This window comes from Bombina bombina, chromosome 1 (assembly GCF_027579735.1).
Source record: "Bombina bombina isolate aBomBom1 chromosome 1, aBomBom1.pri, whole genome shotgun sequence".
Classification (NCBI taxonomy): Eukaryota; Metazoa; Chordata; class Amphibia; order Anura; family Bombinatoridae; genus Bombina; species Bombina bombina.
The window spans coordinates 534,725,516-534,751,995 of NC_069499.1; the positions used below are offsets into that span (position 1 = coordinate 534,725,516).

Sequence of the window (26,480 nt, forward strand, 5' to 3'; positions counted from 1 at the left end):
AGAGCTGTGAGAATTCTTATAGTGACTGTGAATAAAAACGTTGCTTTGTATTTTTTATGTCAAATTTAATTATTGTTATTTTACTAATGGGAACAAACCTTTGCTAAAAGTTTTGTTGTTTTAAAGTTTGATGCTATAACTGTTTTTCAGTTCATTATTTCAACTGTCATTTAATCGTTAGTACCTCTTTGAGGCACAGTACGTTTTTTGCTAAAAAAGATTATAACCAAGTTGTAAGTTTTTTGCTAGTGTGTTAAACATGTCTGACTCAGAGGAAGATATCTGTGTCATTTGTTCCAATGCCAAGGTGGAGCCCAATAGAAATTTATGTACTAACTGTATTGATGCTACTTTAAATAAAAGTCAATCTGTACAATGTGAACAAATTTCACCAAACAGCGAGGGGAGAGTTATGCCGACTAACTCGCCTCACGCGGCAGTACCTGCATCTCCCGCCCGGGAGGTGCGTGATATTTTGGCGCCTAGTACATCTGGGCGGCCATTACAGATAACATTACAAGATATGGCTACTGTTATGACTGAAGTTTTGTCTAAATTACCAGAACTAAGAGGCAAGCGTGATCACTCTGGGGTGAGAACAGAGTGCGCTGACAATGCTAGGGCCATGTCTGATACTGCGTCACAGCTCGCAGAGCATGAGGACGGAGAGCTTCATTCTGTGGGTGACGGTTCTGATCCAAACAGATTGGACTCAGATATTTCAAATTTTAAATTTAAATTGGAGAACCTCCGTGTATTACTAGGGGAGGTCTTAGCAGCTCTCAACGATTGTAACACCGTTGCAATACCAGAGAAACTGTGTAGGTTGGATAAATACTTTGCGGTACCGGCGAGTACTGACGTTTTTCCTATACCTAAGAGACTAACTGAAATTGTTACTAAGGAGTGGGATAGACCCGGTGTGCCGTTCTCACCCCCTCCAATATTTAGAAAGATGTTTCCAATAGACGCCACCACTCGGGACTTATGGCAAACGGTCCCCAAGGTGGAGGGAGCAGTTTCTACTTTAGCTAAGCGTACCACTATCCCGGTGGAGGATAGCTGTGCTTTCTCAGATCCAATGGATAAAAAATTAGAGGGTTACCTTAAGAAAATGTTTGTTCAACAAGGTTTTATATTACAACCCCTTGCATGTATCGCGCCGATTACGGCTGCGGCAGCATTTTGGATTGAGTCGCTTGAAGAGAACCTTAGTTCATCTACGCTAGACGACATTACGGACAGGCTTAGAGTCCTTAAACTAGCTAATTCCTTCATTTCGGAGGCCGTAGTACATTTAACCAAACTTACGGCTAAGAACTCAGGATTCGCCATACAGGCACGTAGGGCGCTGTGGCTAAAATCCTGGTCAGCCGATGTTACTTCTAAGTCCAAATTACTTAATATACCTTTCAAGGGGCAGTCTTTATTTGGGCCCGGTTTGAAAGAGATTATCGCTGACATTACAGGAGGTAAGGGCCACGCCCTACCTCAAGACAAAGCCAAAGCTAAGGCTAGACAGTCTAATTTTCGTCCCTTTCGGAACTTCAAAACAGGAGCAGCATCAACCTCCACTGCACCAAAACAGGAAGGAGCTGTTGCTCGTTACAGGCAAGGCTGGAAGCCTAACCAGTCCTGGAACAAGAGCAAGCAGGCCAGGAAACCTGCTGCTGCCCCAAAGACAGCATGAACCGAGAGCCCCCGATCCGGGACCGGATCTAGTGGGGGGCAGACTCTCTCTCTTCGCCCAGGCCTGGGCAAGAGATGTTCAGGATCCCTGGGCACTAGAGATCATATCTCAGGGATACCTTCTAGACTTCAAATTATCTCCTCCAAGAGGGAGATTTCATCTGTCAAGGTTGTCAACAAACCAGATAAAGAAAGAAGCGTTTCTACGCTGCGTACAAGATCTGTTAATAATGGGAGTGATCCATCCGGTTCCGCGGTCGGAACAAGGACAAGGGTTCTACTCAAACCTGTTTGTGGTTCCCAAAAAAGAGGGAACTTTCAGGCCAATCTTAGATTTAAAGATTCTAAACAAATTCCTAAGAGTTCCATCGTTCAAAATGGAAACTATTCGGACAATCTTACCCATGATCCAAGAGGGTCAGTACATGACCACAGTGGATTTAAAGGATGCTTACCTTCACATACCGATCCACAAAGATCATCACCGGTATCTAAGGTTTGCCTTCTTAGACAGGCACTACCAGTTTGTAGCTCTTCCATTCGGATTGGCTACGGCTCCAAGAATCTTCACAAAGGTTCTGGGTGCCCTTCTGGCGGTACTAAGACCGCGAGGGATTTCGGTAGCTCCATACCTAGACGACATTCTAATACAAGCTTCAAGCTTTCAAACTGCCAAGTCTCATACAGAGTTAGTTCTGGCATTTCTAAGGTCGCATGGATGGAAAGTGAACGAAAAGAAGAGTTCTCTTTTTCCTCTCACAAGAGTTCCATTCTTGGGGACTCTTATAGATTCTGTAGAAATGAAGATTTACCTGACAGAGGACAGGTTAACAAAGCTTCAAAATGCATGCCGTGTCCTTCATTCCATTCAACACCCGTCAGTAGCTCAATGCATGGAGGTGATCGGCTTAATGGTAGCGGCAATGGACATAGTACCTTTTGCACGCCTACACCTCAGACCTCTGCAATTATGCATGCTAAGTCAGTGGAATGGGGATTACTCAGATTTGTCCCCTACTCTGAATCTGAATCAAGAGACCAGAAATTCTCTTCTATGGTGGCTTCATCGGCCACACCTGTCCAGGGGGATGCCATTCAGCAGGCCAGACTGGACAATTGTAACAACAGACGCCAGCCTACTAGGTTGGGGCGCTGTCTGGAATTCTCTGAAGGCTCAGGGACTATGGAATCAGGAGGAGAGTCTCCTTCCAATAAACATTCTGGAATTGAGGGCAGTTCTCAATGCCCTTCTAGCTTGGCCCCAATTAACAACTCGGGGGTTCATCAGGTTTCAGTCGGACAACATCACGACTGTAGCTTACATCAACCATCAGGGAGGGACAAGAAGCTCCCTAGCAATGGTGGAAGTATCAAAGATAATTCGCTGGGCAGAGTCTCACTCTTGCCACCTGTCAGCAATCCACATCCCGGGAGTGGAGAACTGGGAGGCGGATTTCTTGAGTCGCCAGACTTTTCATCCGGGGGAGTGGGAACTTCATCCGGAGGTCTTTGCCCAAATACTTCGACGTTGGGGCAAACCAGAGATAGATCTCATGGCGTCTCGCCAGAACGCCAAACTTCCTCGCTACGGGTCCAGATCCAGGGATCCGGGAGCGGTTCTGATAGATGCTTTGACAGCACCTTGGAACTTCGGGATGGCTTATGTGTTTCCACCCTTTCCGCTGCTTCCTCGATTGATTGCCAAAATCAAGCAGGAGAGAGCATCAGTGATTCTAATAGCGCCTGCATGGCCACGCAGGACTTGGTATGCAGATCTAGTGGACATGTCTTCCTGTCCGCCTTGGTCTCTACCTCTAAGACAGGACCTTCTGATACAGGGTCCATTCAAACATCAAAATCTAACTTCTCTGAAGCTGACTGCTTGGAAATTGAACGTTTGATTTTATCAAAACGTGGTTTTTCTGAGTCGGTTATTGATACCCTGATACAGGCTAGGAAGCCTGTTACCAGAAAGATTTACCATAAAATATGGCGTAAATACCTATACTGGTGCGAATCCAAACATTACTCCTGGAGTAAGGTTAGGATCTCTAGGATATTGTCTTTTCTACAAGAAGGGTTAGAAAAGGGTTTATCAGCTAGTTCATTAAAGGGACAGATTTCAGCTCTGTCCATCTTGTTACACAGGCGTCTGTCAGAAAATCCAGACGTCCAGGCTTTTTGTCAGGCTTTAGCTAGGATCAAGCCTGTGTTTAAAGCTGTTGCTCCGCCATGGAGTTTAAACTTAGTTCTTAACGTTTTACAGGGTGTTCCATTTGAACCCCTTCATTCCATTGATATAAAATTGTTATCTTGGAAAGTTCTGTTTTTAATGGCTATTTCCTCGGCTCGAAGAGTCTCTGAGTTATCAGCCTTACATTGTGATTCTCCTTATCTGATTTTTCACTCAGACAAGGTAGTTCTGCGTACTAAACCTGGGTTCTTACCTAAGGTGGTCACTAACAGGAATATCAATCAAGAGATTGTTGTTCCATCCTTGTGTCCAAATCCTTCTTCAAAGAAGGAACGTCTTCTACACAATCTGGATGTAGTTCGTGCCCTCAAGTTCTACTTGCAGGCAACTAAAGATTTTCGCCAAACTTCTTCCCTGTTTGTCGTTTATTCTGGACAGAGGAGAGGTCAAAAAGCTTCTGCTACCTCTCTCTCTTTTTGGCTTCGTAGCATAATACGTTTAGCCTATGAGACTGCTGGTCAGCAGTCTCCTGAAAGAATTACAGCTCACTCCACTAGAGCTGTGGCTTCCACTTGGGCCTTTAAGAATGTGGCCTCTGTTGAACAGATTTGCAAGGCTGCAACTTGGTCTTCGCTTCATACTTTTTCCAAATTTTACAAATTTGACACTTTTGCTTCTTCGGAGGCTATTTTTGGGAGAAAGGTTCTTCAGGCAGTGGTTCCTTCTATATAATGAGCCTGCCTATCCCTCCCGTCATCCGTGTACTTTTGCTTTGGTATTGGTATCCCAGAAGTAATGATGACCCGTGGACTGATCACACATAACAGAAGAAAACATAATTTATGCTTACCTGATAAATTCCTTTCTTCTGTTGTGTGATCAGTCCACGGCCCGCCCTGTTTTAAGGCAGGTAAATATCTTTTAAATTATACTCCAGTCACCACTTCACCCTTGGTTACTCCTTTCTCGTTGATTCTTGGTCGAATGACTGGGACTGACGTAGAGGGGAGGAGCTATATGCAGCTCTGCTGGGTGAATCCTCTTGCATTTCCTGTTGGGGAGGAGTTATATCCCAGAAGTAATGATGACCCGTGGACTGATCACACAACAGAAGAAAGGAATTTATCAGGTAAGCATAAATTATGTTTTTTTGCATACTTTTCCAAATTCTACAAATTTGATACTTTTGCCTCGGCTCAGGCTTCCTTTGGGAGAAAGGTTTTACAAGTGGTGGTGCCTTCTATTTAGGTCTGCCTGTCTTTTTCTCCCTCCCTTTTTCATTCTGTGTCCTCTAGCTTGGGTATTGGTTCCCACTAGTAATTGGAATAAAGTCGTGGACTCTCCATGCTATAGGAAAGAAATCAAAATTTATGCTTACCTGACCCCGTCCTTTTTTAAAATTTTTTTTTTTTGTTTTAATATTTTTATTGAGGTTAAAACAACAGGTTCATAACAGTCTCATCGAAAGGTAAAATTACATAAGACACATTCTACTGACATGACATGACATCTAAACACCTCATTTTTTTGAGACTAATATATTCTCAAAGTCCTCAGATTAACAGGTCCAGTCAAGGGACCAGAAATTAAACAAGCATTTGAGGACATGTTGACAGAGATAACAGTACAAATCACAGTTTCAGTGTATATGGGATAATACAAATTCTGGGCCAAATATACAACTTTCAAATAAACAGACTTTAATTTCTATTCTGAATCTAACATCGGTTAACACTGAAACTGCATTAAAACATATGGATGATTAGGACTATTATCTTAAATGAACTACAGAGAAGCAGGGAATTATAGCAAGGATGAATTACCTGTTTTGAAACCCCGAGAGCCGTTCTATGAGAGTACAGAGAAAACTAAATCATGACTCTGCGGGTTGGACAGAGACTACCTAACTCTGTCAGAAAATGTGCGAGGAAGAAAGAAATCATCCCTAACCGCACGGGGGGGGGGGGGGGGGGGGGGGGGGGGGGGGGGCGGAGAAATGCCGCAAATAATATGCTGTATTGTTATTGCGCACATCTAACAACTTTAATGTCTAGCCTAAATGACTGCTTCAAACCTATATGAAAGCTATGCTATGTGTAATGTGCTCAAACTATGGTAAAAACACATAGATATTTACTGAGGTACCTTAACATCAGTGAAACTGAGTGCAGGGAAGTAGTTAACGGGGATTCACAGTCCTAAGAGGTGAGAGCTGAATGTATTATGTTTACGTGCTATTTACAACTATTGGTAAGTAATCATTTTGATGAGGTCAAACTTTAAACACGCAAACATAGATACATTACATAAAACGAAGTCCATGTAAATATGAGTATTCTCAGAAATAGTTAGTTCAGGAATGTCTGAGAGTGATGCTGTAACTGATATCCTCTGACTACACTAAAAGAGCTAGAGTAGTAATGTGGTGGATAAACATAAAAAATTGAAACATTTAAAACATCTCCTATCAGCACATAATCACACAGTAGTCAATAATAAATGCTTCAGGAGTGCTTGAAAATCATGCTACAGCTAGTATAATCCGACTGCATTAAAGGGAATAGGATAACATTGTAATAGGAAAGCATAATCCCAAACTAGGGAGAGGGTTACTAGCTAGTTCAAATTCACATTTCTGTGTGAGGAGAGGTATGCAGATTAACAATGCTTCTTCAAAGGCACCATTCCCTTCTGAGTATACATATAATGCTAGAATCTAGTTTAAAATAAGTGAGGCAATTAAAACGTATCCTCGCAGTACAGAATCACACAGTAGTGAATAGGAAAAAAAACCCAAAAAAAAACATGTAGGCTTCAGCAAATATATAGAGGAAGCGGTAAGTATATGAGAAGAGAATAACTTTCTGCAACAAGTACATAACAAAAGCAATATATCTAGACAACTAAGGAATTACAACTGTGGGCACTAAATCTCCTTCAGTTCTACCCATAGCGTAAACATCAAGGGGAGTCAATTACCCAATCTGCAGATTTTTCAAATTATTCTTCATGAATGCAGATTCAGCAGTGTCAATTATAACATAGTCAGTTAATGAGGCCGAGTACTGAACTTATAAAGGAGTGTGAGGGGTAGGCAGGACGTTCTTACAACCCAGAACAGTTGGCATCCACTGCCACTTCATGATATTCACCCAACTCCGGTTTTTATGCTGGTACAACAAGACTGTCCAGGGCCCTGAGAAGGCAGCACCAGCAGATGCATAATTGAGCGACTGCATTTCAGGATCAGACAGTGGAAATAGGAAGCCCACACGGCAGGGCAGCCCTCCTCCGGAGCTAGAATTTCCCGTCCAACACTCTCTCCAGTTGCTCCCTCCTGAGGGCACATGCAGATTCCATTTAAGTCGCGAGCAGCAACTGCACCTCCCAGGTCAGAGGAGCATGGCGAGTGATCGCTATTCTCACGGTCTGGAGCAGGTTTTAAAGGGTAGGTTGTCTCCGGTAGAAGGTGTCGGGTAAAAGTCCCCTGGTGAGCAGTCATGTGCATATCCAGAGCCGCATCGGTTCCCGCACAAGATTTGGCACTACCTTCTTCCTCAGCCCGGTGTGTAACTGCAGAAATAAGACGATCCAGTCTGTTTTTGATATTGCGGTCATACTGCTTAAAGAGGGCTAGGATGGCCATGCGGGAATCCTCCATGTTTAAACCTCTTCGTGATTAGGCCGCAATGGTTCTCTCCGTCAGTGGGCTATAAAAAAAATTCCCAGATCTTCTCCAGATCCTTCGATCAGGCTCTTAGGTAGGGGTTCAAAGTACATCTGTCCCTTTTTCTGAGCCTTTAGGTCAAAAAGAACCCCCAGAATCATTATTAAAGCCGGGAGCTACTGTATTATGCGTCTGGTTGCTTTGGCGGTTAGCTCCGCCCCCTTTTTTAAATTTTAAGAAGGCAGTTTTTTTGTGTTAACCTCAGGCACCTCTATACCCTTGTAACAAAACATAGGAAAGTGATCCCAGATTTGCTGGAAAGGCAAAAATTCTATTTTCTCCCAGCTGACCTTGTCTGTATTATAGAAAGAGGTAACTGGCTGGGAGTGTGCTTAGAGCATATTACAACATTTAAATCAAAGAAATAAAACCCTATTAAGAGAATAGGGAAAAGTATGCTCTTTCTTCACATAAAGTATATATTTTTCCACTTAAATTTAACTTTTACTAGTTATAGTTAAAAAGGCAGCAGAAATAGAAGTTGTATCTAGTTTGCCAGAAAAATAGTTAAAAACACAACTCTGTAACTGTGACTTTTATAAAGTGCTTCAATGTTGCTGATTTTAGGTTGTCTATCACATATGTGGGGGAGGGGAAAAATCAACGATATTAGGTAAATATAAAAGCCTCTATTTAGGAACTGTGTCCTGTATTGCCCTATATTAGGGTAGATAAGCCACTTTTTTACACTAAATATGCTATATATCCCATCCCCATTCTTTCCACAATATGCCCCAAATTTAACAACAAATGTTACAACAACAAATAAAAATATCAATTAGTAGATAGTCTGAAATTAAGAGTGCAGTTAAAATAAACATGAAGCACTTATACACTTCCTTGTGTTATCTTCTTTTTCCATTTCCCTGCGGCCGAATGACTGGGTGTTATGGGTAAGGGAAGTGACACTTAACAGCTCTGTTCGAGTGCTCTTTGCCTCCTTCTGCTGCCCAGGAGTTGAATATCCCACTAGTAATTGGAATGAAGTTGTGGACTCTCCATGCCCGAAAATAAATACATTTATCAGGTAATCATACATTTTGTTATTAGGTAAGGGGTGTCCATACTTTTACCTTTTACCCCGTTTTGCATAACCAATGCAATATACAAAGATTTCAAAAGGGTTTACAATATATAAACATTTCAAAAGGGTTTACAACAATTTATCCACAAATAAGATAAATTGTTGCAAACCCTTTTGAAATCTTTATTGTGGAATATTACAGTAATATTCTGCAATAAAGATTTCAACAGTTATTATAACAATTTATCCACACAGTGAAGACAGACAAGTAAAGATTTCAACACAATACTTTGTAATACACATGTATCAAATAAAGGGCCAGAGACTATGGGTCTTAAAAAAGTTGTGGCTCCTACACTCATTTTCTGTTTATTCACGTAAAGATGAAAATGACATTCCTGCACCTAACATCATCTTATTTAACATACACGCATATACACAATATGCACACACAACACTCACATATGAGTTTACACAATTACTACTGTTCTCCATAGAATGTGTGATTTACCCAGGGTATATACATATATTTATAAAACTATATGGCGGACAGCTGATCCCACATGTACTAACACTAAAAATAGCTACCATATTCAGGTCAGACCCACAACTTCATCCCATGTTTATGGTGCTGTGTCCCTACCTGTAACTTGGAGATTCACCTATAGAGAGACAGACAGTGATAAAGAGAATAAATAAAAAGAGAGAAGCGCTCAACCTGGGAACGAACAATAGCATAATAGCTTGTTCTATGTCTAGTTACCTCCCTAGAAGCAGCCTCTTTTTGCTCAATATATGCCTTTCACGGAGAAGAACTTTCCTGTAGCATATCAGTCTGATCCTGACTTAACAGTGCAGTCCAGCCCCGAAATACCAGGCAATCCCTCTGTGAACGAGAGAAACAGCAAAACCCCAGACGTACGTTTCGGCCTATTGTGGGCCTCTTCAGTGAGGTGCAGCCATATCCCTCTAGGCACACTGAGCAACGGGTCCACGTCTGGATTCCCGCATCACACTTAGGGAGACTTCCCCAAGTGTCATAATTTGCATAAATAAAAGAGAAGCGCTCAACCTGGGAACGAACAATAGCATAATAGCTTGTTCTATTGCTAGTTACCACCCTAGAAGCAGCCTCTTTTTGCTCAATATGTGCCTTTAACAGAGAAGAACTTTCCTGTAGCATATCAGTCTGATCCTGACTTAAAGTACCAGTCAACACAGTAGATTTGCATTATCAACAAATGCAAGATAACAAGACAATGCAATAGCACTTAGTCTGAACTTCAAATGAGTAGTAGATTTTTTTTCTGACAATTTTAAAAGTTATGTGTCTTTCCACTCCCCCTGTGCCATGTGACAGCCATCAGCCAATCACAAATGCATACACACTTATTCTTGCACATGCTCAGTAGGAGCTGGTGACTCAAAACATTTAAATATAAAAAGACTGTGCACATTTAGTTAATGGAAGTAAATTGGAAAGTGGTTTAAAATTGCAGGCTTTATCTGAATAACGAAAGTTTAATTTTGATTGAGTGTTCCTTTAACAGTGCAGTCCAGCCCCGAAATACCAGGCAATCCCTCTCTGAACGAGAGAAACAGCAAAACCCCAGACGTACGTTTCGGCCTATTGTGGGCCTCGTCAGTGAGGTGCAGCCATATCCCTCTAGGCACACTGAGCAATGGGTCCACGTCTGGATTCCCGCATCACACTTAGGGAGACTTACCCAAGTGTGATTATTTGCATAAATAAAAAGAGAGAAGCGCTCAACCTGGGAACGAACAATAGCATAATAGCTTGTTCTATGGCTAGTTACCACCCTAGAAGCAGCCTCTTTTTGCTCAATATGTGCCTTTCACAGAGAAGAACTTTCCTGAAGCATATCAATCCGATCCTGACTTAACAGTGCAGTCCAGCCCCGAAATACCAGGCAATCCCTCTCTGAACGAGAGAAACAGCAAAACCCCAGACGTACGTTTCGGCCTATTGTGGGCCTCGTCAGTGAGGTGCAGCCATATCCCTCTAGGCACACTGAGCAACGGGAGCGCTTCTCTCTTTTAATTAGTGATAAAGAGAAGGCTAGTCTCCAGCAGAATCAGCACGGTCCTCCTTATGCTGTACACCCACAACCTGCACATTCAACAATTCAAGAACATCAAACGGTTGCAGATATCACAGCTCAGTATCAAACTACCTCTAAATCCTAGAGCACGGTATGATTCCATTTCTACTGAAATAAGTGCTCTACCAATTCTCTACAGGTACAGCTTTTTTTTTTATTAAAAACTTCCCAGATATCACATCTTGGTATGGACACATTTTTTTAAAATTCCACAGCTTTATATTAACACATAATTTCAGACATCACTGGTTTCTACTACCAAACAGACATCAACAGATACCCAGAACCCTAAAAGCCCTATATTATTAAGCATTTCCTGATACCAGCTTGGTATCAGATATTTGTGCTCTATAAGTATTTTTTTTTTACCAAACATCACCATTACCAAACATCAGTGTTTAATACTCTCAAACATCTTTAGATAACAGAGCACTTAATTATATCACAGTGATAAAGAGCAGCGGCATGCAGGATACCAAGCAGAATCAGCACGGCCGTCCTCATGCTGTACACCTACATTCCGCCGTGCAGCATCTCTAGAGCGCAGCATGGATCTTTCTCCACACAAGACTGATGAGCCCGGCAGTTGCCCACAGCTTACTCCCCACCTTGTTGTCAATGTAGGCCATCTTATCGACCATAAACTAATTGATAACAAGAATCGCTGTCATGCTCTCCCAGAGGTTTCTGTAAGACTATTTCTTCTATAAGGTACGACGAGTCCACGGATTCATCCTTTATTTGTGGGACACCATCCTCCTGCCAACAGGAAGTGGCAAAGAGCATCACAGCAGAGCTGTCTATATAGCTCCTCCCTTAGCTCCACCCCCCAGTCATTCTCTTTGCCTACTCTAAGTACTAGGAAGGGTAAAGTGAAAGAGGTGATGAAATATTAGTTTTTAATTTCTTCAAGCAAGAGTTTTTTGTTTTAAATGGTACCGGTGTGTACTATTTACTCTCAGGCAGCAGATGGATGAAGACTTCTGCCTGGAGGATGATGATCTTAGCATTTGTCACTAAGATCCAGTACAGTTCCCACAGAGGCTGAGGGGTACAGGAAACATCAGTGTGAGGAATGTTTTAATGCTATATAGCAGTGAGGTATGTTCAGTTATTTTTTCTGGAGAGACTGTGTATTTCAGAAAGGCTGACAGTATCCCCATGAGGATAAGGGTAAGCAGTAATCCTAAGAGCTATAGAAGGGCATTACTAAGCTTGCAATAAGGGGCTAATTAAAAATGGTTGACACTGAGTGCTTTTAACGTTTTGTGGGCAATAACGTTTTTTGGGCAACTTTATTGAGGGTACACTTGGCTTATTTTTGGGGTCTCAGAACCCACATGGCTAGTTTAAAACCGCGAGTGAAATGGGCGGGGCCTATTTTCGCGCCTCAGATGCGCAGTTGTTTTCACGCAGCAAGCTCCAACTCCTGAGGGCCCTTGTGGATGTTTTGGGCCAAATTGAAGCTTTAACTCCATATTTACAATCCCTGAGGGCAGGTAGGCGCCACAGCAGGGCTGTGGCAAGGTGCTGGTGGTGTTTTTTCTGGATTTAGGCCTTATTTCAATCCGGTTTGCACATTAAAGAGTTAAATGTTTTATTTTGTTGTGGGGCAAACTTAACTACACAAATTGAGTCTGCTATCAAAAATTTGGTGTATTTTAAAGCAGTTTTGCAGAATGTGTATGCTTTTTTTCTCTTAAAGGCGCAGTACCGTTTTTTCACTAAATAAAGTGTTTTTCAAGCTTGTTTGTAGTCATTACTAGTTTGTTCAACATGTCTGACATTGAGGAAAGTCATTGTTCAATATGTTTAGAAGCCACTGTGGAAACCCCACTTAGAATATGTCCCTCATGCACTGAAAGGTCAAAAAATTGCAAAGAAAATATTTTAGCTGCTAAAAGTATGTCGCAGGATGATTCTCAGTCAGAAGGGAATCAGGTTATGCCATCTAATTCTCCCCAAGTGTCACAACTATTAACGCCCGCACAAGCGACACCAAGTACTTCTAGTGCGTCTAATTCTTTCACCCTGCAAGATATGGCTGCAGTTATGAATACTACCCTCACAGAGGTTTTATCTAAGCTGCTTGGGTTGCAGGGGAAGCGCAGTAGGTCTGGTGTGAGAACAAATGCTGAGCCCTCTGACGCTTTATTAGCCATATCCGATGTACCCTCACAATGTTCTGAGTTGGGGGTGAGGGATTTGCTGTCTGAGGGAGAGATTTCTGATTCAGGAAAGATGTTCCCTCAGACAGACTCAGATATGACTTCTTTTAAAATTAAACTAGAACACCTCCGCTTGTTGCTCATGGAGGTTTTAGCAACTCTGGATGATTGTATTGTAGTTCCAGAGAAATTGTGTAAAATGGACAAATTTCTAGAGGTTCCTACCTACACTGATGTTTTTCCAGTCCCTAAGAGGATTTCGGACATTGTTAATAAGGAGTGGGATAGACCAGGTATTCCGTTCGCTCCCCCTCCTACTTTTAAGAAAATGTTTCCCATATCAGACACCATGCGGGACTCGTGGCAGACGTTCCCTAAGGTGGAGGGAGCTATTTCTCCAACATAGGTGTGTCCGGTCCACGGCGTCATCCTTACTTGTGGGATATTCTCCTCCCCAACAGGAAATGGCAAAGAGCCCAGCAAAGCTGGTCACATGATCCCTCCTAGGCTCCGCCTTCCCCAGTCATTCTCTTTGCCGTTGTACAGGCAACATCTCCACGGAGATGGCTTAGAGTTTTTTGGTGTTTAACTGTAGTTTTTATTATTCAATCAAGAGTTTGTTATTTTAAAATAGTGCTGGTATGTACTATTTACTCTGAAACAGAAAAGAGATGAAGATTTCTGTTTGTAAGAGGAAAATGATTTTAGCAACCAATACTAAAATCGATGGCTGTTTCCACACAGGACTGTTGAGAGGAATTAACTTCAGTTGGGGGAAACAGGGAGCAGACTTTTGCTGCTTGAGGTATGACACATTTCTAACAAGACGATGTAATGCTGGAAGCTGTCATTTTCCCTATGGGATCCGGTAAGCCATTTTTATTACATAAAGAGAAAAAAGGGCTTCACAAGGGCTTTTAAGACTGTAGACATTTTCTGGGCTAAAACGATTTATATATAAGCATATTTTATACTCCATAGCCTTGAGGAATTATTTTAATCTTGGGAACTATGTAAAATAACCGGCAGGCACTGTATTGGACACCTTATTCTCTAGGGGCTTTCCCTAATCATAGGCAGAGTCTCATTTTCGCGCCTCTATTGCGCACTTGGTTTTGGGAAGCATGACATGCAGATGCATGTGTGAGGAGCTCTGATACATAGAAAAGACTTTCTGAAGGCGTCATTTGGTATCGTATTCCCCTTTGGGCTTGGTTGGGTCTCAGCAAAGCAGATACCAGGGACTGTAAAGGGGTTAAATATAAAAACGGCTCCGGTTCCGTTATTTTAAGGGTTAAAGCTTCCAAATTTGGTGTGCAATACTTTTAAGGCTTTAAGACACTGTGGTGAAATTTTGGTGAATTTTGAACAATTCCTTCATACTTTTTCACATATGCAGTAATAAAGTGTGTTCAGTTTAAAATTTAAAGTGACAGTAACGCTTTTATTTTAAAACGTTTTTTGTACTTTGTTATCAAGTTTATGCCTGTTTAACATGTCTGAACTACCAGATAGACTGTGTTCTGTATGTGGGGAAGCCAAGGTTCCTTCTCATTTAAATAGATGTGATTTATGTGACACAAAATTTAGAGAAAATGATGCCCAAGATGATTCCTCAAGTGAGGGGAGTAAGCATGGTACTGCATCATCCCCTCCTTCGTCTACACCAGTCTTGCCCACACAGGAGGCCCCTAGTACATCTAGTGCGCCAATACTCCTTACTATGCAACAATTAACGGCTGTAATGGATAATTCTATCAAAAACATTTTAGCCAAAATGCCCACTTATCAGCGAAAGCGCGACTGCTCTGTTTTAGAAAATACTGAAGAGCATGAGGACGCTGATGATATTGGTTCTGAGGTGCCCCTACACCAGTCTGAGGGGGCCAGGGAGGTTTTGTCTGAGGGAGAAATTTCAGATTCAGGGAAAATTTCTCAACAAGCTGAACCTGATGTGATTACATTTAAATTTAAATTGGAACATCTCCGCGCTTTGCTTAAGGAGGTGTTATCTACTCTGGATGATTGTGAGAATTTGGTCATTCCAGAGAAATTATGTAAAATGGACAAGTTCCTAGAGATCCCGGGGCCCCCCGAAGCTTTTCCTATACCCAAGCGGGTGGCGGACATTGTAAATAAAGAATGGGAAAGGCCCGGTATACCTTTCGTCCCTCCCCCCATATTTAAGAAATTGTTTCCTATGGTCGACCCCAGAAAGGACTTATGGCAGACAGTCCCCAAGGTCGAGGGGGCGGTTTCTACTCTAAACAAACGCACCACTATACCCATAGAAGATAGTTGTGCTTTCAAAGATCCTATGGATAAAAAATTAGAGGGTTTGCTTAAAAAGATGTTTGTTCAGCAAGGTTACCTTCTACAACCAATTTCATGCATTGTTCCTGTCACTACAGCAGCGTGTTTCTGGTTCGATGAACTAGAAAAGGCGCTCAATAATAATTCTTCTTCTTATGAGGAGATTATGGACAGAATTCATGCTCTCAAATTGGCTAATTCTTTCACCCTAGACGCCACTTTGCAATTGGCTAGGTTAGCGGCGAAAAATTCTGGTTTTGCTATTGTGGCGCGCAGAGCGCTTTGGCTAAAATCTTGGTCAGCGGATGCGTCTTCCAAGAACAAATTGCTTAACATTCCTTTCAAGGGGAAAACGCTGTTTGGCCCTGACTTGAAAGAGATTATCTCTGATATCACTGGGGGCAAGGGCCACGCCCTTCCTCAGGATAGGTCTTTCAAAGCCAAAAATAAACCTAATTTTCGTCCCTTTCGCAGAAACGGACCAGCCCCAAGTGATACGTCCTCTAAGCAAGAGGGTAATACTTCTCAAGCCAAGCCAGCCTGGAGGCCAATGCAAGGCTGGAACAAAGGAAAGCAGGCCAAGAAACCTGCCACTGCTACCAAGACAGCATGAGATGTTGGCCCCCGATCCGGGACCGGATCTGGTGGGGGGCAGACTCTCTCTCTTCGCTCAGGCTTGGGCAAGAGATGTTCTGGATCCTTGGGCACTAGAAATAGTCTCCCAAGGTTATCTTCTGGAATTCAAGGGGCTTCCCCCAAGGGGGAGGTTCCACAGGTCTCAATTGTCTTCAGACCACATAAAAAAACAGGCATTCTTACATTGTGTAGAAGACCTGTTAAAAATGGGAGTGATTCATCCTGTTCCATTAGGAGAACAAGGGATGGGGTTCTACTCCAATCTGTTCGTAGTTCCCAAAAAAGAGGGAACATTCAGACCAATCTTAGATCTCAAGATCCTAAACAAGTTTCTCAAGGTTCCATCGTTCAAAATGGAAACCATTCGAACAATTCTTCCTTCCATCCAGGAAGGTCAATTCATGACCACGGTGGATTTAAAGGATGCGTATCTACATATTCCTATCCACAAGGAACATCATCGGTTCCTAAGGTTCGCATTCCTGGACAAGCATTACCAGTTTGTGGCACTTCCGTTCGGATTAGCCACTGCTCCAAGAATTTTCACAAAGGTACTAGGGTCCCTTCTAGCGGTGCTAAGACCAAGGGGCATTGCAGTAGTACCTTACTTGGACGACATTCTGATTCAAGCGTCGTCCCTTCCACAAGCAAAGGCTCACACGGACATTGTCCTGGCCTTTCTCAGATCTCACGGGTGGAAAGTGAACGTAGAAAAAAGTTCGCTATCTCCGTCAACAAGGGTTCCCTTCTTGGGAACAATAATAGACTCCTTAGAAATGAGGATTTTTCTGACAGAGGCCAGAAAATCAAAACTTCTAAACTCTTGTCAAATACTTCATTCTGTTCCTCTTCCTTCCATAGCGCAGTGCATGGAAGTAATAGGTTTGATGGTAGCGGCAATGGACATAGTTCCTTTTGCACGAATTCATCTAAGACCATTACAACTGTGCATGCTCAGTCAGTGGAATGGGGACTATACAGACTTGTCTCCGACGATACAAGTAGATCAGAGGACCAGAGATTCACTCCGTTGGTGGCTGTCCCTGGACAACCTGTCACAGGGGATGAGCTTCCGCAGACCAGAGTGGGTCATTGTCACGACCGACGCCAGTCTGGTGGGCTGGGGCGCGGTCTGGGGACCCCTGAAAGCTCAGGGTCTTTGGTCTCGGGAAGAATCTCTTCTCCCGATAAATATTCTGGAACTGAGAGCGATATTCAATGCTCTCAAGGCTTGGCCTCAGCTAGCAAAGGCCAAGTTCATACGGTTTCAATCAGACAACATGACGACTGTTGCGTACATCAACCATCAGGGGGGAACAAGGAGTTCCCTGGCGATGGAAGAAGTGACCAAAATCATTCAATGGGCGGAGACTCACTCCTGCCACTTGTCTGCAATCCACATCCCAGGAGTGGAAAATTGGGAAGCGGATTTTCTGAGTCTTCAGACATTTCATCCGGGGGAGTGGGAACTCCATCCGGAAATCTTTGCCCAAATTACTCAATTGTGGGGCATTCCAGACATGGATCTGATGGCCTCTCGTCAGAACTTCAAGGTTCCTTGCTACGGGTCCAGATCCAGGGATCCCAAGGCGACTCTAGTAGATGCACTAGTAGCACCTTGGACCTTCAAACTAGCTTATGTATTCCCGCCGTTTCCTCTCATCCCCAGGCTGGTAGCCAGGATCAATCAGGAGAGGGCATCGGTGATCTTGATAGCTCCTGCGTGGCCACGCAGGACTTGGTATGCAGACCTGGTGAATATGTCATCGGCTCCACCATGGAAGCTACCTTTGAGACGAGACCTTCTTGTTCAAGGTCCGTTCGAACATCCGAATCTGGTCTCACTCCAACTGACTGCTTGGAGATTGAACGCTTGATCTTATCAAAGCGAGGGTTCTCAGATTCTGTCATTGATACTCTTGTTCAGGCCAGAAAGCCTGTAACTAGAAAAATCTACCACAAAATATGGAATCTAAAGGATTCCCTTGGGACAAGGTAAAAATTCCTAAGATTCTATCCTTTCTTCAAGAAGGTTTGGAGAAAGGATTATCTGCAAGTTCTTTGAAGGGACAGATTTCTGCCTTGTCTGTGTTACTTCACAAAAAGCTGGCAGCTGTGCCAGATGTTCAAGCCTTTGTTCAGGCTCTGGTTAGAATCAAGCCTGTTTACAAACATTTGACTCCTCCTTGGAGTCTCAATTTAGTTCTTTCAGTTCTTCAGGGGGTTCCGTTTGAACCCTTACATTCCGTTGATATTAAGTTATTATCTTGGAAAGTTTTGTTTTTGGTTGCAATTTCTTCTGCTAGAAGAGTTTCAGAATTATCTGCTCTGCAGTGTTCTCCTCCTTATCTGGTGTTCCATGCAGATAAGGTGGTTCTACGTACTAAACCTGGTTTTCTTCTGAAAGTTGTTTCTAACAAAAACATTAACCAGGAGATAGTCGTGCCTTCTTTGTGTCCGAATCCAGTTTCAAAGAAGGAACGTTTGTTGCACAATTTGGATGTAGTTCGTGCTCTAAAATTCTATTTAGATGCTACAAAGGATTTTAGACAAACATCTTCTTTGTTTGTTGTTTATTCTGGTAAAAGGAGAGGTCAAAAAGCAACTTCTACCTCTCTCTCTCTCTTTGGATTAAAAGCATCATCAGATTGGCTTACGAGACTGCCGGACGGCAGCCTCCTGAAAGAATCACAGCTCATTCTACTAGGGCTGTGGCTTCCACATGGGCCTTCAAGAACGAGGCTTCTGTTGATCAGATATGTAAGGCAGCGACTTGGTCTTCACTGCACACTTTTACTAAATTTTACAAATTTGATACTTTTGCTTCTTCTGAGGCTATTTTTGGGAGAAAGGTTTTGCAAGCCGTGGTGCCTTCCATCTAGGTGACCTGATTTGCTCCCTCCCTTCATCCGTGTCCTAAAGCTTTGGTATTGGTTCCCACAAGTAAGGATGACGCCGTGGACCGGACACACCTATGTTGGAGAAAACAGAATTTATGTTTACCTGATAAATTACTTTCTCCAACGGTGTGTCCGGTCCGCGGCCCGCCCTGTTTTTTTAATCAGGTCTGATAATTTATTTTCTTTAACTACAGTCACCACGGTATCATATGATTTCTCCTATGCAAATATTCCTCCTTTACGTCGGTCGAATGACTGGGGAAGGCGGAGCCTAGGAGGGATCATGTGACCAGCTTTGCTGGGCTCTTTGCCATTTCCTGTTGGGGAGGAGAATATCCCACAAGTAAGGATGACGCCGTGGACCGGACACACCGTTGGAGAAAGTAATTTATCAGGTAAACATAAATTCTGTTTTCTACCCTGGCTAAGCGTACAACTATACCTATTGAGGACAGTTGTGCTTTCAAAGATCCTATGGATAAAAAATTAGAGGGTCTCCTTAAGAAAATATTTGTTCATCAGGGTTTTCTTCTCCAACCTATAGCGTGCATTGTTCCTGTAACTACTGCAGCTGCTTTTTGGTTCGAGGCTCTGGAGGAGGCTCTTCAGGTTGAGACCCAATTAGATGATATTCTGGATAGAATTAGGGCTCTCAAGCTAGCTAATTCTTTCATTACAGATGCCGCTTTTCAACTGGCTAAATTAGCGGCAAAGAATTCAGGTTTTGCCATTTTAACGCGTAGAGCGTTATGGCTTAAGTCCTGGTCTGCTGATGTGTCATCAAAATCTAAGCTTTTAGCCACCCCTTTCAAAGGTAAGACCCTATTCGGGCCTGAACTGAAAGAGATCGTTTCAGACATCACTGGAGGGAAAGGCCATACCCTTCCTCAGGATAAGACAAATAAGATGAGGACCAAACAAAATAATTTTCGTTCCTTTCGAAACTTCAAAGGTGGTCCCTCTACCTCTCCCCCTGCTGCAAAACCAGAGGGGAATTTTGCTCAATCCAAGTCAGTCTGGAGACCTAACCAGACTTGGAACAAAGGTAAACAGGCCAAGAAGCCCGCTGCTGCCACCAAGACAGCATGAAGGGGTAGCCCCCGATCCGGGACCAGATCTAGTAGGGGGCAGACTTTCTCTCTTTGCTCAGGCTTAAGCAAGAGACGTTCAGGACTCCTGGGCTTTAGAAATCGTAACCCAGGGGTATCTTCTGGATTTCAAAGATTCCATCTTTCTCAATTGTCTGCAAACCAGACAAAAAGAGAGGCGTTCTTACGCTGTGTAGAAGACCTATATACTATGGGAGTGATCCGCCCATTTCCGAAAGCAGAACAGGGGCAGGGGTTTTACTCCAATCTGTTTGTGGTTCCCAAAAAAGAGGGAACCTTCAGACCATTTTTAGATCTCAAGATCCTAAACAAATTCCTCAGAGTCCCATCTTTCAAGATGGAGACCATTCGGACTATTTTACCAATGATCCAGGAGGGTCAATATATGACCACCGTGGACTTAAAGGAGGCGTATCTGCACATCCCTATCCACAAAGATCATCACCAGTTCCTCAGGTTCGCCTTTTTGGACAAGCATTACCAGTTTGTGGCAATTCCCTTCGGTTTGGCCACAGCTCCCAGAATTTTCACAAAGGTGCTAGGGTCCCTTCTGGTGGTTCTAAGGCCGCGGGGCATAGCAGTGGTGCCTTATCTGGACGATATCTTAATTCAGGCGTCGACTTACCAACTAGCCAAGTCTCACACGGACATCGTGTTGGCTTTTCTAAGATCTCACGGGTGGAAGGTGAACGTAAAAAAGAGTTCACTTATCCCTCTCACAAGAGTTCTATTCCTGGGAACTCTGATAGATTAGGTGGACATGAAAATTTTTCTGACGGAGGTCAGGAAACCAAAGATTTTAACCACCTGCCGAGCTCTTCATTCCATTCCTCGACCGTCAGTGGCTCAGTGTATGGAGGTAATCGGACTAATGGTAGCGGCAATGGACATAGTTCTGTTTGCTCGCGGGCATCTCCGACCACTGCAACTATGCATGCTCAAACAGTGGCATGGGGATTATGCAGATTTATCTCCTCAGATAAATCTGGATCAAGAGACCAGAGACTCTCTTCTTTGGTGGTTGTCACAGGATCATCTGTCCCAGGGAATGTGTTTCCGCAGGCCAGCGTGGGTCATAGTGACGGCGGACGCCAGCCTATTGGGCTGGGGTGCAGTCTGGAATTCCCTGAAAGCACAGGGTAGAACTGAGAGCGATATTCAACTCGCTTCAGGCGTGGCCTCAGCTGGCTTCGGCCAGATTCATAAGATTCCAGTCGGACAATATCACGACTGTAGCATATATCAATCATCAGGGGGGCACAAAGAGTTTTCTAGCGATGATAGAGGTTACCAAAATAATTTGATGGGCAGAGACTCACTCTTTCCATCTATCAGCAATCTATATCCCAGGAGTGGAAAACTGGGAAGCGGATTTTCTAAGTCGCCAGACTTTTCATCCGGGGAAGTGGGAACTCCATCCGGAGGTGTCTGCACAATTTATTCATCAATGGGGCACACCAGAATTGGATCTGATGGCGTCTCGTCAGAACGCCAAACTTCCTTGTTACGGGTCCAGGTCAAGGGATCCTCAGGCAGTACTGATAGATGCTCTCGTTCAACCTGGCTTATGTGTTTCCACCATTTCCTCTCCTTCCTCGTTTGATTGCCAGAATCAAACAGGAGAGAGCTTCAGTGATTTTGATAGCACCTGCATGGCCACGCAGGACTTGGTATGCAGACCTGGTGGACATGTCATCTCTTCCACCATGGACTCTGCTACTGAGACAGGACCTTCTGATTCAAGGTCCGTTCCAGCATCCAAATCTAGTTTCTCTGCGGCTGATGGTTTGGAGATTGAACGCTTGATTTTATCCAAGCGGGGTTTCTCTGAGTAGGTCATAGATACCTTGATTCAGGCCCGAAAACCTGTCACTAGGAAAATTTATCATAAGATATGGCGTAAATATCTTTATTGGTGCAAATCCAAGGGCTACTCATGGAGTAAGATCAGGATTCCTAGGATTTTGTCCTTTCTCCAAGAAGGATTAGAGAAGGGGCTATCAGCTAGTTCCTTAAAGGGACAGATATCTGCTTTATCAATTCTACTGCACAAGCGTCTGGCAGATGTTCCAGACGTTCAGTCGTTCTTTCAGGCTTTAGTTATAATCAAGCCTGTGTTTAAACCTGTTGCGCCGCCATAGAGTTTGAATTTAGTTCTTAAAGTTCTTCAAGGGGTTCCTTTTGAACCTATTCATTTCATAGATATTAAGCTTCTATCTTGGAAAGTTCTGTTTTTAGTTGCTATCTCTTCGCCTCGAAGAGTTTCTGAACTATCTACATTACAATGCGACTTGCCTTATCTTGTTTTCCATGCTGATAAGGTGGTTTTGCGTACCAAACCTGGATTCCTTCCTAAGGTTGTTACTAATAGGAATATCAATCAGGAAATTGTTGTTTCTTCTCTGTGTCCTAATCCTTCCTCTAAGAAGGAGCGTCTGTTGCACAACTTGGACGTGGTTCGTGCTTTGAAGTTTTACTTGCAAGTAACCAAAGATTTCCGTCAAACATCTTCTTTGTTTGTTGTCTATTCTGGAAAACGTAGAGGTCAAAAAGCTATGGCTACTTCTCTTTCTTTTTGGCTGAAAAGCATCATCCGTTTGGCATACGAGACTGCTGGACAGCCGCCTCCTGAAAGGATTACAGCTCACTCTACTAGAGCGGTGGCTTCCACATGGGCTTTTAAAAATGATGCTTCTGTTGAACAGATTTGTAAGGCTGCGACTTGGTCTTCTCTTCATACCTTTTCCAAATTTTCCAAATTTGATACTTTTGCTTCTTCGGAGGCTATTTTTGGGAGAAAAGTAGTGGTGCCTTCTGTTTAACTATCTGTCTTGTCCCTCCCGTTCATCTGTGTCCTGTAGCTTTGGTATTGTATCCCACAAGTAAAGGATGAATCCGTGGACTCATCGTACCTTATAGAAGAAAAGTAAATTTATGCTTACCTGATAAATTAATTTCTTCTATGGTACGACGAGTCCACGGCCCGCCCTGTCATTTTAAGACAGATATTTTTTTATTTTAAACTTCAGTCACCTCTGCACCTTTTAGTTTCTCCTTTTTCTTCCTGTACCTTCAGTCGAATGACTGGGGGTGGAGCTAAGGGAGGAGCTATATAGACAGCTCTGCTGTGGTGCTCTTTGCCACTTCCTGTTGGCAGGAAGATAGTGTCCCACAAGTAAAGGATGAATCCGTGGACTTGTCGTACCATAGAAGAAATTAATTTATCAGGTAAGCATAAATTTACTTTTTTGGCATTTTTTCTCTCTCAAAGATATTTTTACATATTCTTGATTTTGTAGTTCTCAAAACTTTGAATTTGTATCTGCAGAAATATTATGCCTCTTCTTCAAAGCAAAAATGTTATAAAATAAACATACAAAGTTAAAAAATTAACCTTTAACAGACATAAAGCTAACTTTTTTTTTCTTTTATGATTCAGATAGAGCATACAATTTTCAGATTTCAATATTACTTTTATGTAATTTGCTCTTGATATCCTCTGTTGAAGGAGAACAAAGCAAATTAGATAAGCGGAGTAAAATGGAAAGTTGTTTAACATTGCATGTTCTATCTGAATCATGAAAGTGTCATTTTGACTTTTTGTCCCTGTAATGACTTTGCTCCTGCAAATGTATGTACACAGAATCAACTCTTACTAAGCTCAATGAATAGAAGATTGTTTGGTGTGGAAAAGATCTGCACAAGGACCTAATTGTGAGGATGGAGGGGCAAGCAGTAAATATGAAATGTTATTGTTTTAGTTAAAGGGACAGTCAACACCAGAATTTTTGTTGCTTAAAAAGATAGATAATCCCTTTATTACCCATTCCCCAGTTTTGCATAACCAACACTGTTATATTAATACACTTTTTTACTGCTGTGACTATCTTGTATCTAAGCACCTTCTGACCGCCCCTAATCACATGACTTTTAGTTATTATCTATTGACTTGCAGTTTAGCCAATTAGTGCAGTGTCTGCCACAACCCACGGGCATGATTACAATGTTATCTATATGGTTTACCTGAACTACTCTCCCTGCTGTGAAAAGCAAATACAAAAGCATGTGATTAGAGGCGGCCTTCAAGGGCTTAGAAATTATCATATGAGTCTTCCTAGGTTTGCTCTCAACTAGAATACCAAGAGAACAAAGCAAAATTGTTGATAAAAGTAAATTGGAAAGTTGTTTAAAATTACATGTCCTATTTGAAAAATAAAAGTTTTTTTTGGCCTTGACTGTCCCTTTAAATAAAGCTATTTAAATTGTTACTATTAATGTAATCATTTTTTTTTCTCCTTCTAATAAAGTACAGCTGAAAAGTTGATCAAATATGAACTTATTAAACTGAAGATAGTTCACCTCCCAATATTTTCATTCATTTTAATGATCTATCTATGTTTTTCTAATGGTATATAACTAAATCAGGATTTTCTGATATAAGTGGGAAAATAATATTCTAAAAATGAAATCTTTATGTAGAAAACCATGACTGCAAGCCTTGATTTAAACCATTGATTTAAATCAAGGCATACTGCTAGTGATTTATATCATGATTTAAACTCAAATCCACCCTGATGTTATAAATATTATAGATTATTGAAAACATCTGCTCAGATTTTCAGAGGTTATGCTTTTGATGACAAGTTTAATGTGTGTGTCTGCATCTGTGTATACATTTACTTAATTGGAAAACAGGAGTACAAAAACTAAGCACAAAGATCTGTTTTGAATGTGTGAAAGTTTTGCTTTCCTTTTGTAAAATGATAATTGTCCACAGTCCTCCATAAAACATATGGGGTATATTTCCCGCCAGTAGGAAGAGGTCAAGAACCCCATGCAAGAGTTTTAAAACCCTCCTACCTCCCATCTATCTATTAGTTTTGTTATTGGCCTTCTAGGAGTTGGTTGAGAATAGAGGTTGTTCCAGCTACTTCAATATGGATTACAAATTGGGAGCTCAGACCTATGTGAGACCCAGAGTCTTTGGGTAGTATCATTTACAAAGAAGACAGAAAAGACTCTTCACAGCAACTGAATGATACAGGGACATGGGACTGCCCTGTTATGTGCACAGAATTTCCCTAACAGCCCTAGCCTCCCCCTGAGAGACACAGGTATTTCCTACTGCAATCCTCTGCAGTACTTGGTACCTGCACTGGATGGGCTCTCTACTGGATACTGCTGCCGCTGCATTGACATTGTCCGTCATGGACCATTGTCACGACGGATGCCAGTCTGTTAGGCAGTATGGAATTCTCAAAGAGCGCAACTGGGATGCGGATTACCTCAGCTGTCAATCGGTTCATCCAGTAGAATGGTCTCTCCATCAGGACATATTCAATCAATTGGTGATCAAATGGGACCTACCAGAAATCAATCTGATGGCTTCCCACTTAGATCACAAATTTCCACAGTATTGTGCAAGGTCAAGAGATCCATTGGCTCACATGGTGGACAACCTTGGTATGTCCATGGGAGTTCAATCTAGCATACCTATGTCCTCCATTTGTTCTTCCGAGAGTCATTTCTTGGATCAAACAGGAGTTAGCATCAGTAATATGAATTGCTCAAGCCTAGCCCTGCAGGACATGGTATGTAGACCGAGTGCAGATGTCCTCATCTCCTCCATTGCTTCTTCCCTGTTATGACAAGTTCCTCTTTTCCATCAGTATCTCAAATCTCTAAGTTTAATGGTGTGGAAGTTGAACGTCTAGTTTTGAGAGATAGAGGATTCTGTGATTGATACAAGCTAGGAAACCTGTTACTCAGAGAATTTACCACAAGAATTGGAAAGCATATTTTGTGTGGTGCTCTTCTAAAGGATTATCTAGGTGTTCCTTTAAGATCCCGAGAATTCTTCAGTTTTTACAAGATGGACTTCACCAGGGTTTAGCAGCTAGTTCCCTGAAAGGTCAAATGTTTGCTTTATCTGTTCTTTTTCATAGGACTTCCTGATGTTCAGACCTTTTGTACAGGCGTAAGTTAGAATTAGGCAAGTTATCAGACCTATTTCTCCTCCTTGGAATTTGAATCTAGTACTTTGAATCTAGTACTTTTTCTTGTTAGCTATCTCTTCTGCTACAAGAGTTTCTGAGTTGTCAGCATTATCCTGTGATCCTCCATTTTTTATTTTTTACATGGACAAAGCTGTACTTCATACCAAATATGGTTTTCTACTGATAACATCAATCAAGAAATTGTTGTTCCTTCTCTTTTGTCTAAACCCTGCTAACTCTTAAGGTAAAAATTGTTACATAATCTGTATGTAGTAAAAGCTTTGAAGTTCTATATCCAAGCTACCAAGCTAAGAGTTTAAAAAACCCCTCTATTTTGTACATTACTCTGGGACTTGTAAAGGTCAAAAAGCTACTAAGGTAGTATTGGCATCTTGGCTTAAACAGGTGATTCACAAGGCTTAGTAAGTGGTGGGTAAGTCGCCTCCTAAATGTATTACAACTCACTCAACAAGAGCAGTGGCAACATCGTGGGCCTTTAAGAATAATGCATCTTTGGAGCAGATTTGAAAATCTGCCACATGGTCTTCTCTGCATACTTTTTCTAAATTGTATCGTTTTGATGTCTTTGCTTCTTCGCAAG

At 42.3% G+C, this 26,480-nt stretch overlaps 1 protein-coding gene across 1 annotated transcript in view; it reads left to right on the plus strand.

The window, feature by feature from the left end:
- ZDBF2 (zinc finger DBF-type containing 2) overlaps positions 1–26,480 on the plus strand; it is a 173,296-nt gene that overhangs the window by 131,412 nt on the left and 15,404 nt on the right.